The 16,825-nt window shown below is 45.4% G+C and overlaps 1 long non-coding RNA gene across 1 annotated transcript in view; it reads left to right on the forward strand.

Annotated features, from left to right (window-relative positions):
• The window catches only part of LOC146183989 (uncharacterized), a 49,613-nt gene extending 33,192 nt beyond the window's left edge, over nt 1-16,421 (forward strand). Inside the window, exons 3-4 of the long non-coding RNA XR_014708534.1 lie at nt 13,546-13,606; nt 15,459-16,421. This is a non-coding gene — a long non-coding RNA (uncharacterized LOC146183989). The remainder of the gene's footprint in view (nt 1-13,545; nt 13,607-15,458) is intronic.
• The last annotated feature ends 404 nt before the right edge of the window (nt 16,422-16,825 follow it).

Here is a 16,825-nt window from a genome sequence, read left to right on the forward strand (position 1 = left end):
GCGATGTACTGCATGTGTGCTGCAGCAGCAACCTCAAGCTTTCGCATTTTTCCTCGGCAGGTTCTGCAGTGCTCTCAGAATTTTTTTTGCGGGGTACCAGAATACAAGCTGGAAATTTTATTACTGCAAACAGCATTTAATTTTGTGGGGCATCAATGCACCAAGGACACAACAGCCTCACAGAATGGTGGTACTGGCTACTTATCTAGAAATTCATGAGGCCATTTTTGGGGAGTATTTCATCTCTGACCTTGCTGAGCAGCGTGCAAAACAGAAAGTCAAATCCTAAACCAAACCACACAAGGTATTTAAAGTGTGGGAACTTTCCCGCTGGCATAAAGGAAAAAAGTCTGGCCATCGCTTATTAATATTTTTGTTTTGAAATTTCGTTTCTAGCGACTAACAGTCGTGTGAACCTTCCTGATTACAAAATAGGAGGTATTGAAGGTGCACTTTTTGTTTTAATAGGCAGAAAGCGGCGTGGCTTTACTTGAGCTGCGATGTTGCATAGCACGAGCAGAATTCAGTTTTGCGGCTGTGCAGGAAGCAAAAATGGCTAAGCAAATAGCACCGCAGCTGCACCTACTAGTACAGCCGCTTTCTCAGCTTGTTTAAGATTGAAAGAACTGCAGCTCTGGAAAAAATATCACGCTAAATGGTCTATGGAGACAGCTAGCTATGAGCTCGAGACGCTGGCTCGCGCAAACGCACGTTCTCGGGCACCAGCGAGCCCAGGACAGGCCTGTAAGCTGGCGGCACATGCTCGAAGCATTTATTGCATGGCCACAGAAAGCTAATATATGCCTACAATGCCAAGTATTTTTGCTCAGCAGCGGCTATCAAGCGAGACACAGCTGGATTGTAGTTATCCATCGTGTAGCGGCAACGACGGTACGCGCCGAAACTAGGGGAAGTTGTGGCGCCACCTACCGAGGAATCACATGATATTTTCGCAGACATGCACTGCCGGAGGAGGCAGCGAGGTGAACAGGTCTCCAAGTAATGAAGCCGGTCGGGCCCTGACGTCACTTATTTGAAGCCGGCATGGCCGCGCTGCTACCGGACGCTGCAATGTCTCCCCTCCTCCTTTACCATCCACATTTCCTTTCTCCGTGACGCTCACATACCTCAGGCCCTTAGCAACGCTGTTGCCAGTGGCCCCAGTTTTCATTACAAAAGCAATGCTGTTGCTAATGGCCCGACTTGGCTAACCCTAAATTTTGATGTCACTTCTGCCACACTTTCTCCAATACATTGGGAATGGCAAGGGCATCTCCTTAGTTGTTTCCTTCCTCCAAGCATGACAAGGTCGGGATTTTCAGGCTGGTCCAGAAAATTGGGCGCCCGAAATATCTGTCGGCGACTGTATATTGAATGTGTAACCAGAGAAAGCTTTGTAGTCGGTTGTCTTTTTTTTAATTTACAAGAAAAGCCGAACGTGTGAGGCATATAAGCAGGTAGCTGATATCGTTTAAGGCATCTGGCACCATTCTAATTTAATGCTTCAATAAAACAAAGTGCATAACTAATTTCAAAACAAAGAGCCACAACCAGCACTGCATGTCGTTGTTCTTGATAGGTAGACATGTACACACGGTGACCACCTTGGGCTGTATCAAATATCGGCGAGCACACTCCGCCGGCTCAAAGTTGCTCTGCAGCTGTTTAACTTTGTGGTACCGAGCGCCATTGGACATATAAAGCCTCGCAGCAACCATGGTATATATACCGTCATTCAATTGTTCGATACCCAGCTAGGTGTTTGTTAAAGCTTTTTTTTTTTCAGCTACTACAATAGCATGTAGTGGCTTATGCGGGCTTTCTCAAACTGCGCAACATATTTTTTTCCAACTATCTTTGTCTGCTGAACAGTCATGACCTCACTGCAACGCAGTAATATAGGGGACGTGCTGTCGTTTTATGCTATGCTCAGCGCATGCAGCGCAATTCTATGTAGCGCAATTCGCTGATGGGGAGGTAAGCATTAAGTTTACAGCATATTTTCGACAAACTGCTTCTACCCTCTCCAGCATTTGAAAAATACGAGCTGCCAGGTAGAGAAGCTGGCCTTCTTGCTTGAGGTGTACAATGCACTAAAAGTAGATATCTGGTCAGAACACGTGCGTCTGAAGTCACAATCTAAGAGATTGCACGAGATGGTCTGGCATATTGTTGTGCACATGTCAGCTGAGCTGTCAATCACCTATGAGGCATTGCTATCAGCGGCATGATGACATAACGCTGCTCTTTTTTGGCCACATGAAGCAGCAATCCGTTAGAAGCGCGTTCAAAGTGTACTTCGAGGCGGTGCAAAGTGCCGTATGCTCGAGCACATGACGCTTCTCTCTCCTGTCTCGAAAATTGATTTGTATTTGATCAGTAAGCAGTAGAAAGCTTCTGCCTGCTTAGAAATTGACGTGTAAATAACAAAAACAGAAATGCTTCAATGTTATGGACTTTTAGTTCAGATGGAAGCGAAGATTTATCAGTGCGTATGCCGCTGCTCCTTAGGCACACCAGCAGAATCAGTGGAGACGATTGCCCTCAGAACGTGTACTGCCCCTAGCGGCTGCCCTCTCTTCCGGTCATACTAAGTGGCCTCTCTGTTGCCACAGCGCGGTCGTGCCGTCGAAGCACCTCTTTCTTCCGCCATGCTTGAAAGTGTCACACTGCAAACGGCCAAGGGTGATGCGATCGTCTTTGGGGAAGGCACACCTTCCATTGTGTGGTGCGGAGTTCGGTACATCGAATGACTGGTGAAATTGGAGTTTGACATACGATGCAGCTTTCCTATACTTTTACATTAGATTTTCAAGGGGATATCTTGTGAGATCAGTATAACCAAAATTGGAATTATCTGAATTTGGTATGTCTGGGTATGATTGTAGAGCTTTATTCAAAAAGAGAGTCGGGAGTAGGGGCTAGGAATAGTGCAGTACATATTGTTACGAATAGTATCACATTAAAAAAGCAAAACTGGAAAAAAGGAAAGGACACACATCTCCCAGTGGAGCTGATTTTTTGATATTGTGATTATGAATGTTAACTGATGCTTGGACTACTGGCTTTTGAAATTTGGTGGAATGGAATCTCAGATGAAAATTCAAATTAGTTGAACTAGTCCAGTTTCAAATTTGAATCAGCAGAGAACTTGCTTCTTAGATCAGTCTGACCAATCAGGATTTCAGTATGTTGTCTCAGAACAGACTAACTTTACTATGTCCGTAATGTAAATCTTTTAAGGATTAGGTGTCTGGGTTGTTTGCATTGTGTTTACCACATGGGATATCTCCTGAGAGGTGGCGGAGGAGGTGGCGCCGGCTGTCCAGGTTGCCGCTGCAGTTGCAGGCATGCAGGCGTTGCCACAACCTCATCATTGATGTGGAAATGCAGCTCGATGTAGAGATAGGAAAGAACATGCACCAGAATGAAGCCCTTCCTCGCATACAGGTAGGCCCTTGTTGGCAGCTGAGAGCAGTTGGAGCTGGCCTGAATGCAGTATAAGCATCAATTTATTGCTTTTCAGTTCCGGTTGTGCTTTGGCCATTTTCAACTGACATTTTTCAACTGGACTTCTTTGAGGGCATGCAGAGCTTGCTTGCATCTCTCATGCTGAGAGCTTTGCATCCAAGCTTGCATTGAAATTTTTCAGTTGGAATAGTAACTTACCTGGACACCCTGTGAAAATTTAGGACCTCCACATGAGTTTCATTGGCCATCTGGTTACTCTGTTATATGATGCAATTTCCTGGGGGCTGCCACTTTGTACCTGCCTGTATCTAGCATTTTCCTATCCATTGTGAAGAGTTTCTGCAAAAAGTAGATTGGTGGATGTAACTTCTGAAGTGCCACTGTAGGCTTGTTAATGCCTGGGTTTTCTTAATGTGCTTTGACAGCATCTCACTCAATGAGCCCATTTCAATTTTATTATTTCCCTGTGATTTTTGACAAGGCAATGAAAAACTGGTCTGACCTTGTCTGGATAACTTAGATGTGTACAAATAATTGACATTTTGAATACTATTTGACCTATATGAGTGAAGTGTTAATTATGAAGTAAAATGTTAAATATATAGGCTGTAAGACTTGTTGTCCACAAAGGTATCATCAGAGTCCTTCAATGCTCTTTCTTGTTATGAAACTCCAGCCAGAGTTTCATATAGAGTCAGCGCTGGCCGCTAGAGGCACAGCTGTGCACTGATGGGCATCGAGCCACCACCGGAGCAGCCAACTGCCGTCATATTTTCAGCTGCATTTGCATCTATACTTGGGTCTCATTACACGCATCGCGCTGTTTTTTGCCCATCTACAACCTTCTCTCTCCGACTGCAAAACGTGCAGTGCGTGAGCAAAAACACCACTGCAGTTTGTGCTCAACACCTGGAGTGTGATTTGCTATGCAAAAGGCATGGTAACTGATCTTTGTTGGCCAATATCATTTGGCAGATCATCAGCAAATGCATTTTCTATGCTGTTTTTGCTCTTGCCGAACTTCACTGATGGTCCGCATTATGCCGATGTCAATGTACAGTATCATCGGTGGCAAGATGCCATTGAGATTGGATCATATCGGAGAGCCGGCAGGGGGCTCGGCTGGCTGCTGTATTTTTTTGCGCTTACCCAGAGTCACAACATGCATCTATTACGGCTCCTAGGGCATTGATTTCAGCCTGTGCTTCAAGCTTTTTCCTTCTGCTTCTCTTGCTAATATCTCATGAATTTGTGTAACGAGTGCTCCAGGATAATGGCACGCTGTTCAGCACTTTCCAAGTGCGCGCAAGTTACCTAGGAACACACCAGTGGCAATGACTGCACCTAGTAACTGCGGCACCTTAAGCAATGAGCAATAATTTCACAGATACTATCATTACTGAGTGCATTGTAGAAGTAGACGGTAGAATAGTTAAGATACCGGTAAGCTGTCTACGGAGACAAAAGATTTGATGAAGAAACACCAAAGCATGAAAGCTCCCAACCTAACAGACCAGATAGAACTGGCTGAGATATCAAAGCTAATCAGTGAACATAAAGTAGCTCATATAAGGAAGTGTAACATGGAGAAAATTGAGCATGCTGTAAAGAATGGTTGAAGCCTTAAAGGGGTAGGGACGTCAAATTTTTTTACTGTACTTATGCATAGTAAATACAGTCTAGTCCACTTATAACAATACCGGTTTTTAACAATATATCGGTTACAACAATGAAAAGCTGCTGCACCGTCCACTTTTGCATGCTTTCTATGGTAAAATAACCTGCTTACTACTATGGCCCCAGGCTGTATTATCAGTTATAACAATGAAGTCTGGCTCCTGAGTGATCATGTCAAAAGGTTGTGGAATGCGAAATCCTTGATAAGAAAAAAAAAAGCCAGCTGCTGCACCCTCCCCTGCCACGCGCTCATACAACAGAACCTGTTTTCTAGCCTTCTCCGCATTGCCAGCCCCGCGCGCCTTTCTCCCGCTGCCCTTCCACCCCTTCGAACACAAATGGGCTGCGCCCATAGCTCGAGGCCACGCCACCCTTCGAAACACGAATGGACTTCGCCAACGTGCCAACAGCGCCGCTGATCTGTTTGCTCGCCTCTCTTTCTGTGCAGTTCTGCCATCGGATTTGGTTGTTTGTGCGAGATTATTGCGTCGAAAACGTTCCTGGCCACGTGGTTTCTCCAGTCTCCATCACGTTTGAATCACCGCCGCAACGGAAGATGGCCGATCCGCCCGCTGATTATCGGATGACGTTAGCGTTGAAAAGAAAGCGCACGGCTATCGATTTGAAGACAAAGTGCAATATCGTGAAGGACTACAAAGAGGGTAAGAAAGTGTGCGACTTGGTGAAGAGGTATGCACTATCACAACCGACAGTGTCGACAATCATCCGCTCTGCTGAAAAGTTCGACAAGGAAAAGTCTACGCTTGACAGTGGGCGCAAACGGCGAAGCAGTTTGCCCTGCTAATCAACAATGTGGACTTCCAACCAGGTGGCGGCTGGATACAGCGTTTCAAAGAGAGGCACGGTATTGTCTACAAAGCTGTCACCGGCGAGGGAGCTTCGCTGGATGTGGAGGCGAAGGAGAAGTGGCTGCAGGAAACGCTGCCCCGCATCCTCGACAACTACGTTGACGCTTACGTATACAATGGCGATGAAACGGGGCTGTTTTTCCAGATGTTGCCCTCCAAGACACATGCACTGAAAGGAGACCCGTGCAAGGGCGGCAAAAACAGCAAGCTGCGCCTCACAGTGTTTTTGTGCGCCAACATGGACGGGAGCGACAAGTGCCCTGCATTTGTCATTGGGAAGTAAAAAAATTCCCGTTGCTTCCGCGGCGCTGCCAGGATACCAGTATGCTACCATAGCAATCGCAAGGCATGGATGTCGCGAGAACTTTTTCGAGAGGTGGAGTTTGATCAGCGCATTGAGCGATCGAAGAGGAAGGTGGCGCTCGTCCTGGATAATTGTAGTGCCCACCACTCCATGCCCAAGCTCTCAAACGTGGAAGTTTTTTTCCTGCCTCCAAATACGACAGCAGGCTTGCAGCCCATGGACGCCGGCATGATCACCAATTTTAAGATGATGTATCTTCGCCGCGGCCTGAGCAAGCTAGTCTTGTTGATGGACATAGCCGCACGGACCAGCAGGGAGCAACCAGACTTCAAGATCATACTGCTGATGGCCGTGCAGTTGATATTTGGTGCGTGGTCCGAAGTTTGTGCTTCTACGGTGCGGAACTGCTTTAGGAAAGCGTGCTTTGTCCGAGGCAGGAGTGACTTGGATGAAGCCTGTGAAGTTCCCACCGACGAAGAGATGCCAGAACTTTGGTCCGCAGTCGATGAGGATGCTTCACGACTCGAAGAGTTTCTTCATGCGGACGACGCATTAGCAACTTCAGAAGTTCTCACCGATGAGGCGATCGTCGCAAACGTGCTTCAATCAGATAGTGACGACACTGACGACGGCAGCGATGAAGCGGTAGAGCAGGCTGTCTCGACGTTGTCTTTGCAGGAGGCAGATGATTCAGTCCCTCCGGGGCTTCGTTTTCGCGAAGGACCTTCCGCTGCACTATGTGGGGTACCTGGATGCCATGGAGAAGGATGTCAGCAAGCTTCGCATGAGGCAAGCAAGGCTGACGGACATGGGGTTTTCTCGTGGAAGCCAGTGAGATGCTTGTGGGGATTTCACCCCAGGGGCCTGCGTGCTCCAATCTCCTCTGCTTTTAAATACGTTTTGTCTTGCTCTCTCTTTTCACCTCAACATTACTTCGGGATTTCTCAAGCTGAGAGGCGGCCGCGGCAACCTTCTCGTATTTTTTACAAGGCCCCTTTCGGGGCCACCAAAACGACGCCTCGGCGGAGCTCGTGTGTCACTTGCTATCCATGACCCTTCTTTGCAGTTGCTATGCTTTTTTCGTACAACCCGTTTATAACAATTATTGGCTATAACAATGGAATTTTAGTGGCACTTGAATATTGTTATAAGTGGACTCCACTGTAGTGCGTAGCAATTCTGTAACCATAGAGCACAGTTAGAAGCCCGAAATCATATTAAATAATTTATTATCGTAATATTAGTATGCAGCAGTTTCGGTTTTGGTTCGTAGTTGCTAGGTTTTCACTTGGCATCAAGAAACAGAAGACATAACATTGAAATGTCACGTGGGCCAAAAACTCATGATATCAAGGAGCAGCCGCATCGTCTGCTCTGTTTGCAGTGTGACTCTGCCATATGCTCTTATGGCTCATTCACACTACGGAAAGAGTTAAACTATATGTTGTTCAATATAGTCAACTGCATCTGTAAACATGTTTGCATTGTTTTGGTGATCCTGTCACGCCTCATCAACACGAAATATTCGGAAACATGCCATCGTCGCCTGCGAACAGCTGTTGCCAACTCACCTCCGCCAAATTGTTCACAGCAGCGCCGATGTCATCCGCTCGCGTCGCTGCATTATGCTCAAATTTTATACTAAGTGAGCGGTTGGGAAAAATTAAAGGGAGAGGCGTTGACTATGAAGCAGCGCATGTAAATGCATGTGAATATGTAGTTTGAATTGCACTGATCGAGGCACCCCTTTTGTGCACCGTTTTGAGCGCCATTTCATATGTGCAAATATGGTGATCGTTTAGAAAAAATTCACAAATATTAGCAAATGAAAACACTCATCAAGAATAGTTTTGGCAACAGTGAAATGAAGTCAACAGTTGCTTACATCGCAGGACGCGCGTAAAATCACCACGAAGTGCTGGTGAGACCCCGGTGCACCGAGCAATGCTGCATGCGGCCCGGAACAGTCGTCGGCGCTACTTGTGGAGAGAATTAGACCGATTGAGGATAGTCGCCATACACACGTTTTATTGAGCTTATTTTATTATGAGATAGGCTTCCTATAGTAAAGCGGTGATGGAAGACGAACCTTTATTACAATACTGAGTCGCAAACCCATTCCGAGTGCCATCCGCTGAAACAGACTAGGCCTAGCGACGAGTAGGGCAGGCAGAGAGCAGTGCAGTTTGTTGGCCGGTGCGCCAGCAAGAGGCGCCATTGCCGAAGGCTCCGCACTTGTGCAGGCATGCTACTGTTGCACGAGTATAGCAGGCAGTCCTGATAACATTTGTCTTTTCTGTTACAAAGCCAAGGAGTGCTACACTGCCTCATTGCTGCGCCACTGGCCACTCTGCAGTCAAGGCTACGGTGACAGACAAGTCCGTGTGCCAACCATTGCCGTACTGTCAGCTGCAGTCTTCGAAAATTTTCAGTGAATGAATATTGCCATTAAGCATAATTTTGGCTACAGTGAGCTGTTGTGATATCTGTGTGTTAGAACTGTTAGAACGCTACGGGTGCAAAAGAACAGCCAGAACGAGCTGACCAGCAGCATCGTCTCTTATGACAGAAAACTGTGCAATGACATCACAAATACTTGATTATGGTTTTTACAGTGAACCTACGTCACAGTTGATGCACTAGCGATAGGTCTGGAATGTAAGAGCGAGCATTTCCACAAACTTTAAAAGGAATTAAAATATTTTCTATGCTTCCCTTGAGTAACACTTGATTGTGATGGTCTTTAAATTCAAAGGAACTGCGTGACAAGCTTTGCACAACCTTGTAATGTGGTGTCTCTACCCCTTTAACGCAGGGAACAGAAATTGGGTATAGGCAAAAATCAGGTGTATGCTCTAAGGAGCAAGGCGGGCAATGTCATCACGAATATGGACAAGATAGTCAAAATAGCTGAGGAGTTCTGTACTGATCTGTACAGTAGCCAAAGTAGTCAACACAATAATGAGATTGCCATTAGGGAAAAGCAGTCAGACATTCTGCCAGTGACGAAGGAAGAGGTTAAGAAAGCTTTAGAAACTATGAAAAGGGAGAAAGCAGCTGGATAGGATCATGCAACTGCATATTTGGTGAAGGTTGAGGGGGATATCATGTTAGGCAAGCTGGCCACCCTGTATACAGAATGCCTGGTGTCATCTGCGGTATCGGAACCATTGAGAACTCAAACATTTAATCCTTTAAGGGTTGTTGCCGTAAACGTACAGTGGCGGTTTTCCGTCCCGCAAGGTCTTTGCTGTACTAGTACGGTTTCAATCCTCCGTTAGAAATGTCGCTCTCTAATGACGATATATGCTCACTGGAGGTGCAGCCACCTCCTAGGACTTATAAGAAGTGCTTGAAATTTATTGCACTGCCTTTGAACAGAACTGTTACCCAGTCTGCTTCAACATCCTTGCATAGTTTTGGCTTTCCTGCGTGATCTCAACAGGGGCCCAATAAGCTTATTATCGTTACATAGAAGAGGTAATCACTACAGTCGATGACAGATTTTTTGAACTCTCAACGGACCACGAAAATGTCCGAAAAATTGGGCAGTCCAAAAAAACAAATGTGCACCAAAAAAGCTATATTTATTGCCTATTATTCACTTTGAGGCAAGAAAAAGTCATGAATGCTTTTCTGCACCATGCTCCTGAATTTCGCTTGCATCAGCTTAGCTTGCGTCGGCTGCGCTGCTGCAGATGAGTCATCGTCGCTCTCAGACTCCACAAGCACTTGGCAAATAATTCCTGCATCTACGAGCCCAGCACACAGTTCCAACTGGTGGTCCACATGTGCGAACTCTGAAAACGAGAGGGCCGATGGAATTTTGACACCAGCAGTGCGAAGGTCATGAATGAACAACTCGCTGCCTGACCGCTGCTCGACGACGCTCTCCTCGTCCAAGGCAGCCGACTCGTCATTCAGCAAAAATCCCGCGTGGCGGAAGCAATTGCGCAATGTTGTGGGTGCTACAGACTAACATGCACCTGCGAGGGTACTAAATGCTCCAAGCAGATTGACAGAGTAGATTTTCCCACTGTCGAGGCACACCACAACCACCAACCACTGAATCACAACAGACTCCGATGAGTGCCTTCTCGCTGCTGCGTTGCACGAAAAAAAAGATTCCTTATAAAATCCGGAAACAGCTTCTTGAAGAACTGAAGTCGATTCAATTAAATGCGAGCCACTGTAGCGACAGAACGTAGTTCTTACATCGACTATGGCTAGGCCTACTCGCTATGCTCGGCAACGCACGTGAAACGCACGGCAAACACACAGGAACAAGTAGTCAAAGTGATCACGCTAATAAAAAAAAAAGCAGTTCGGCGGCGAGCAGCAACGGCAGTGACGTTCCGGAAACGGAAGCTGCTAGGCAAATAATATAGCCTCGATCTAGCGTGTTTAGCTGAGGAGTGGCAGGCAAGGCCTGCACCGGTTTCGAGGTTATCGAAAGAAAAAGTAAATAAACAAGATGGCGGCAACACCGCTCAAAATGTGCGGCAAAATGTGCGGCTAGCTGACGCTTGGAATGTCCGAAAAATAGAATAGCCCTCCTTAGAATGTCCAAAATTTTGAGCAGCGTAATACATTGACTTTATAAGGTATGTCCTGGGGTTGAGAAAAAGTCCGAATAATCAAGCATGTCCGAAAAATTAGATGCCCGAAAAATCGGTCGTTGACTGTAATTGGAGGAATATGGAAGAGGCCTTCACCCTGCAGTGAATATAGTCTGGCTGCTGCTGCTGATGATGATGACACATGTGGCATAAAATTACAGCACAGTTAATATAAAACTTCACTCTATCTGCCAGTTGTAGCTTCACTTTCTTTTCTGCCAGCAGCGACAATGAATGTGAGTGCAATTCTGGGAAACACTAGCGCTATATGTGACTGGTGCTTCCTGGATTCTGATTGCATCTGCTTTAAGCAATGTATCTGAGGGTTGATTTTAAATGTGTTGTGGAGTTACTAAGGAGGAGCTTGTGAGGCAAGCGTTTACATTAATTAAAAGGGCCTAATCTGTGTTCCACAGAAATACAGCTACCGACCGCTTACGGGCACTTGGCAGATCAGGTCACACTGGCATTTTGGCTAGTTTTGTGCACCTCCACTGACACAGGCAATTGTCGACATCGTATCACTGTGACTGGAGCTGCACACTGTCTTTGTCTGCATTTGCTTCTCCGCAATCGTCGAAATCACGCCAGCGAATATTACGGACTTTCTTTGTCTACTCGTCGAGGAGGGGAGCTGATGTCGGTTATTTTGTCTGAAAACACAAGCGTGCATGTATTTCAATGCAGAGGTGAGGCCACCTGTTTCTTGCCCTGCTAATAACCGCTTTGCTTTCCTTGCCAGCTCCGTTTCATTGGGGCAGGGAACCAGCGAGATTTTTCTCGGTCATGCCTTTGTAGGCAGAACAGCATGCAGATTTGTAAAAAAAGGCTCACCATGATCCGACACACAAAAATTACATTACCCAAATGCAAAAGAGCAGAATAAACTTCGAATTGAATAACTAACGGGCTTCTTTCTTGGCCCTAACAATTTGCCCAGCTCCTCAGCCGATGCCCTTCACTACCCAGCAGTACCGCGGCACGACAGCAGTGAGCGGTATCTGAAGCTCTCCTATTGCGTTAGGGAGATGTTTCATGATCAGTAAGCACTGAAGGACCCTGGTGTCATGAAATTTCTGAGCAGGTTTGGAAGCTAATGAAGTATCCCCATTTATGTACAAAATTCCTGAAACCTTTTGTGTTTGCTTTTGTAAAAGATGAGTGGAGAAAAAAAAGTAAGGTACATTCGAACCCGGATATATCGAACTTCAGGGGCATCATTAAATAATTTAATACACAGAAATCGGCTTGATGCCTCTTGCGATCGTGACAAATGCCACTGTATTTACTTGGGCAATGAATCCAATGGCATAATTAACTCGCCCTTTATATTTTAGCTGCTGAAAATTTCGAAAATAAAGTGGTAGTGTATCCCTCTGTTTTGCGCCGTCGTCTCACAGCCCACTGTGCATTCCTTGGAAGCGTACCAACTGTGGAATAACACCATGACTTACTTTTTGCACCTCCGAGGGCGGGGGGATTGTCTGGGTTTGACTATAACTAGGTGCAAATTTGTTTTGTGCATAAAAATGGCATTCCCAAGCAGTCATTACGAAGCAGGAAAAAGATGCTTGGTAGTGATTGAGCTGTGGAATTTTCCACAGGTTGCAGCTTAGTCCTGGCAGCAAATATGTTGGTCGCCATTTCGCTCCGTCCTTTCTTGTCTGAGTCCCATTATTGGTGACCTATCTTGACTTTTGTGACCTCGAAAGCGTGTGCTCAGTCAATTACTCTTTCTTATTTTTAGAATGCATTGTTCTTGTTATGGATGGCGGCCCAGTGTGACAGCCTCGCATTCAATGAGGTCAGTGATTTTTTGTGGTAGCATCCAGCTGATTGGTAGTCGGACTAATTGAGTCATGAGGCAGATATTCACCACTTGATGTGGGTTTGCCCGGCACTGAAGCCGACTAGAATTCAGCACCTGACGGCAGTTGGCCTTTCGCCGAACAACTCATCTTTGTACATTGCTTGGATGCAAGGGCCTTATGATTGCTCTCTCTTGAACTTTATTAGAACAGCCAACCTTTTTTCTTTCATTTAATACCCCTTTAAAGTTTTTTTATATATTCAATTATGCCCTGGAGGCAATAAACAACGGTATTAAAAAAAAATTCAAGTCTGGTTGGTTGTTTGTTGTACATTTGCTAAAAAAGAAACACAATTGTCTCTGTGGAAAAGGAGAGAAAAATATTTAAGGCTGCTAGAGCACCGCAAAAATATGGCGAATCTTCACCTAAGGTCCTTTGGTAGTCCGCATGGCTAAATGGTCGAGGAAACAGGAAAAATTAAGAGGCAGTGCGGGATGTGTGCACAACATAAAACCGAAAACTGGGTGAGTTAATGGATGTTCAACATTATGTACAGCACGAAAAACGAAGACGGGAAGAATGTTGTGCTACATACCATGAATGTTCTCTGAACAGTTGGGGCACTGAGCACTGTAATATGTCATCCCTGTTATTGCAGCATATTGTTGAGGTGGGAAAGAATTTGGTCTGACCTGTGCTTATGGAGTGTTCTTGTTCCAAATTGAGGGATGTGGATGCACAATGGAGGCAAGGCAGTGCATGCCCTTCTCTGACTTTATGGCACTTTTTTTCAGGACATGGTGAAGCTGCCCAGGGGTGTGATAGCGGAAGACCTGTTCTGCAAGCCCAGATGCCGTATGTACATGTGTCTTGAACTGACACTCGGAGCATGCTAGTTTTTGAGTTGTCGAGGGCACCTCAAAATCCGGCCTATGGCAGATCCCTGTCTCCTTTCCTGCTGCTGTACTCTACTTGTTTGCTGCATTGTGCCAGTGCTCTATAATCCCGACAGAATAGAGGAGGGTACCTGTCAAAAAAAATGGGCTGTGGTTTAGCTCTGGTTAACCCTAGTTGAATTGTGAAAGCACCGGCTGCATGGTTACGATTGTGGCCAAATGAAGACTGATGCATAAGTTCACTCACCGGTGTGGGATCATTTTTATGCCACAGCCAGTCGCACACAGAACACACACTTCCAAAGGAGTTGTTCATGAAGCAGTGGTGAAACTCGCGTGGCCAACTCGTGCTCGCCCACTCTGTGCAAAGTCTGCGCGCCGACCACCTTAGACTTTTCCAGGCTGAGCGATTGAGGGGGGACATGAGTCTTAGAGCTATTTTTGTTATTTTTTGGCTAATTGTAATAAAAAATCACAACCTTACTCAATTTTTTATGCTGATTTCAAATATGCAATCTTTTTTCCTATAGCCCAATTAGTTTGCAATATAAATAACTTCCATTGTTTAAGGCCTAAATTTTGAAATAATGGGTTGTTAAAAACTTACCATTAAAACAAGGTTAGATAGCCAGAAGAGTAAAGAATGAAATGCTAGGAGCAGTTTCCCAATATATTAATTAGCACTAATTTCGCAGCCTTATTGATTTCAGTATAAAAAGTGTGTGTACCAAGTGGAAAAAACGCTCAAAATAACTAATTTTAACTTTCAAAAACAAGAAATCTGCTTCCAACATTTCACACAGCATGCATTCAGTTTCCCATTGCAAAAAAATGTCAGCTCTATGTGCTTTGGATGCCGAGATATTGAGGCCGCAAAACTGCAAGTGGTCGACGATGCATGTTTTGAGAAAAGGCAAAAAAAGAACGGGGGATTACTTAAGATATTTACTGGCGCAATGAACTCATTTACAATTTAAAATGGTTAGATACCTTCAGGAATGTAGCCTCTTTGCTTACCAATGTCCAAGGGTTGCCTCTTTCATTTTGATTTGCAGTTGCAGTATGTTCAGTTCTCATATTTTCAACTGCTCGAGTCAATTTTTATTTTTTTTTCACGTACGTCGTTTTGCCACGTTCTCGCATCAGGACCATGGTGAGGAACATTTATTGCAGTAAAAAATGTCATTTGGAGCTGTTTGCTGCATCCCAGTGCTCTGCATTGCACAAGAAGCAAGCACATTCACTAAAGACTATGAACGCGATTCGATTGGCGCAAATGCACGGTGAGCTCTTTAAAGATGATGTGGCCCCGCAGTTTACCTACTGGAGAATAAGTTTGACCACCATTTCTTATTCACGATCACCTTTTTTAATGCGAATATCGCCGCCAGTTTTATACTTTGCCAGTCTCGACTAACTGTTTACAACTGACAATCGTGAACTCTGCCTCGCTAAGCAGTCTGTTCGCCGCGCTGTCATCATCGTCACGAAAACAATCCGACTATCGCTTCGTTGCTGGAGTTGCTGCAAGTTCAAGTTTTTCTATTTTGAGCTTATCTTTCTGGCCATCTGCGGCCTGCGATATCACTGTGTCGTGGCGGGTGCGACCGCTGGCAGTACCAGCCTGCCGTGCTGTGGAACACGCTAGGCCTACTTCAGGCTCATACGCTCAATCATCCGGTGCACAACTTTCGTTGGCCTGTGCGCACACAGCTGGGGCAGGGTATCAGTTGTGATGATTAATCAACAATTTTTTTTTCTCTTTTTTCCGAAATCATTGCCATGAATGCACCTCGTGGTTCCAAACCAAGCGTAGCCGGCGTCACGTCTCTGCTGCCTCCCCGGTGTCCCGCAGCTCGGGCGTGCCGAGCAGATGCTGCCAGCCAGTTCCACCAATGCGGCGACGCCCTGCCATCACGTGCACCCTGAAAGCCAATGTGATTGCGAATGCCACAATTTCTTTTTTGCTGTTTTATGCGACCAATGGGCAAATGGAAACAGCAGAAACTCGAATTTGAAGACTAAAGGCAGCTCTTTCGAATGAGACCAAGATGGCTTTGCGCCGCTCATGAAATGGGAGCTACTTCTCGTGGAAAATTATTGTTTTGGTGGCCGTTTTTGGCTCAAATTTGGGCGACATCGATTATATAAATTGGCACTGTGATTAAAATACTGACCCTAGAGATGAAAACTAGAGATGAAAAACTTAGCTGATAGGTAGATAAAAGCTACTGATTTCAAAAATCACATTTTCTAAAAAGTGATTTTTTCGCGATTTTTTGGTCCAGAAGACCAGTGTCCCCCCTTAAACTGGCCAAAGTCCTTTTCCTTCTTTTCTTGAGATGTACAGCGTGCTTTTCATCCGTTTCTTCTGCACGCTGTCTCCTGAGGGTTTCGTTGCGCCTGCCAGTTGTGGCTACTGCATACAAGTGTGGAGCAAAAGCTTTAGCTGCGGTCAACCGAGTGTTGCATCGAATGCAACCAGTGTTCTATTGAATGCATCAAATTTCACCAGCTTTTTAGGTGGTGGTGGTAAAGGCACTTATTGCATCTAAATATGGGGGACACTAAAGCTCCGTCTTTAGGGGTATGACATGCTAAAACAGGCTTCCAGCCCGCATATAAAGCCCTGATTTAAAAGCCTATGAATGTGCCATAGTGGCCTATAGAGGTAACGTGAATATCACATTCCTGGCAGGCTGATTCTGACATAACTGTCCCGTGTGAAACGAGAGACCCAAGTTGGCAGCTCCTGCCATTTGCGGTTACAGCATACACGCATATGCGACAAGCAGAGCGGGCTGGCGTAGTGTTGCTTTCGCAACAAAAAACACATCAGTTCTGAATGAGGCTGAGTGCTTTGTGTGTGATGTGTTATCCTTTCTAGGGGAGGAACAATTTCTCCAGTCTTATTTCCTAATGTGGGCCACACATTTTCTAATTGTCCTTAGACATCTTGAATCATTTCTTGTTTAAGTATATGTATAACAGCTGTCTGGTCTCAACTAGCCTTGTTTGCTCAGGGCAAGATATACAAAAAAAGAATACAGTTAAACCTTGATAAAACAATGTTGGTTAGATCTGCCATTTACTTTGTTAAATTGCAATTTCGCAAAGTTGAAATTTATCATCTTGCATGCAGAGAACCCTCCGGTACATTTCAGAGGGAAAGCCTTGA

This window comes from Amblyomma maculatum, chromosome 7, assembly GCF_055883805.1.
Source record: "Amblyomma maculatum isolate TAMU_Amacu chromosome 7, ASM5588380v1, whole genome shotgun sequence".
Classification (NCBI taxonomy): Eukaryota; Metazoa; Arthropoda; class Arachnida; order Ixodida; family Ixodidae; genus Amblyomma; species Amblyomma maculatum.